Here is a 2,364-nt window from a genome sequence, read left to right on the forward strand (position 1 = left end):
CACCGCGCCTGGCCCTTTTTTTTTTTTTTTTTTTTAAATAGTTGTTTAGTTTTCCAGATTGGCCAGCAAAAACTTATTTAATCTATAAAGTTACTGACTCTCTTTTTAAAAATAAAAAAATTCTATAATAATTTTAATGATTAAACAAAATGAAAAAGGTAATAAAATATTTATCTTGAATGTTGGAAATTGAGACAAAGCATATTCAATGTTCAGTTGAATGACTATCAAGTGGTATGTGGAAAATTTTATAGAAACCTAATATTTTTACAGATCTTTTTGAATAGTAGCACTGGTCATTGGGTTTATTTCACTCAAGAAATCCTTTTGCTTAATAGGGGCATATCATAAATACTAGTTAAGGTTGGTTATTATATTGTATAAGTGTTGGTTATTGTATTTTCACACCGCTATAAAGAACTTCTTGAGAATAGGTAATTTATAAAGAAAAAGAGGTCTAATTGACTCACAGTTCTACAGGGCTGCGGAAACTTACAATCATGGTGGAAGGTGAAGGAGAAGCAAGACATGTCTTACACGGTGGCAGGAGAGAGTGAAAGAGCTAGGGGGAATTGCCACACTTTAAAACTATCAGATCTTGTGAGCACTCGCTCACTGTCATAAGAACAGCAAGGGAGAAATCTGCCCCCATGATCCAATCACCTCCCACCAGGTCGTTCCTCCAACATGTGGGGATTATAATTCGAGATGAGATTTGAGTGGGGATGCAGAGCCAAACTATATCAGTTGTATAGATTGAATATTGAAATACTGAAATATTGAGTCATATATTGAATACTGAAATATATGCAATTCTAAAAGTATGAACACTTAGCTGGCAAAGGTTCTTATGTGTGAATGGCTCATTAAGCCTTAGTTTTCCTTTTCACTGTGTTGCTCTGGATGACAATCTTGCTATCCATGCAGACAGTACCACCTATTGGCCAGCACCCAGGGCCCAACGGTGATTTTTTTTTGCCACCTTTCCTTTTTCTCAATGTCCTCATGGCCCTTCAGTGCTTGAGTACTCGACTGAAGACTGTCATATATCTCCACACATTCTTTAAAACCCCTTTCTCCTTCTTACATTTCTCTACCAAAGCCTGCCTGGTTATCTTAGTTAGAGCTCTCTCTCACTTTCTCTAGACCCTTCCTTCCTTCGTTCCTTCCTTCGTTCCTTCCTTCCTTCCTTCCTTCTTCCCTCTTTTTTGAGACAGGGTCTTGCTCTGTTGCCCAAGCTGAAGTGCAGTGGCACAATCTCACTGCAGCCTTTACTTCCTAGGCTCAAGCAATTCTCCCACCCCAGCCTCCCAAGTAGCTGGGACTACAGGGGTTAGCCATCATGCTTGGCTAATTTTTGTATTTGTTGTAGAGATGGGGTTTCACCATCGGGCCCAGCCTGGTCTTGAACTCCCGAGCTCAAGTGATCTGCCCACCTCAGCCTCCCAAAATGTTGGGATTACAGGCATGAGCCACTGTGCTCAGCCTCTTTTATTTATTTATTTTTTCTTTAATACCAAGCATCTGCTTTGCTTCTTCCATTCTCTTTTCCTATTTTCTAAGAAATTACAGAAATGTTTTTTTTTTTCCTCTTTGTCTTTTTTCTCCTAATACTGGTTTGGAAGTTACATATTTCCTTTGCATTCTTTCAGTAGTTGCCATTAAAATATTTTTAGTTGAATGTTTCATTATGTTATCATTCCATCATTGTTTTTATATTTAGATTTTATTTCACCAAAACTTTTAAAAGCTCATAGTTGAAAATGTCAAATACTTCCTCATGATCCTTATATCCCTCTTTCCTTCCCTGGAAACAATGATTTACATTTCTTTTACCGGTCATGTTGGTATCTACTTATGTCTTGAAAAAACATTTATTTCTCAATTTCTTATATTTCTCAATTTTCCAGTTTTTGGTATTATCTATTGACTTCCCACTCTAGAAAGCAACTGCTTCCACCACACATGTGCCTCCTTTCCTCTTCGCGCCCTCACAATACAGTCATATTATGTTTGCATTTGACATCAAGCAATATATTTACATTAATATGACTATGCACAAACTGTTCACAGCTGAGCCATGTAGGAAACTATGATTAATTTTTCTTTCCTGAGCAGCTTTTTGCTTGCCCTGGAGCTAATCATCTTGTTTCACCATTTTCTTAGTTTTCTATGTACTTATTACTAATTTAATCTCAAACTATTTGCCAGTTCTTTAAATCTTCTCTTAAGATACTAAGATGCATAGCTTTTATCTTCCTGACAAACTATCTTTCATTCTTCTGATGGTCTATTGGTCTTTATGCCTAACACATAAGACATAAAGCTGTCATCTTGGGACTTTCACTCACCATCATTTCAGCC

This window comes from Cebus imitator, unplaced genomic scaffold (assembly GCF_001604975.1).
Source record: "Cebus imitator isolate Cc_AM_T3 unplaced genomic scaffold, Cebus_imitator-1.0 Scaffold97, whole genome shotgun sequence".
Taxonomy (NCBI): domain Eukaryota; kingdom Metazoa; phylum Chordata; class Mammalia; order Primates; family Cebidae; genus Cebus; species Cebus imitator.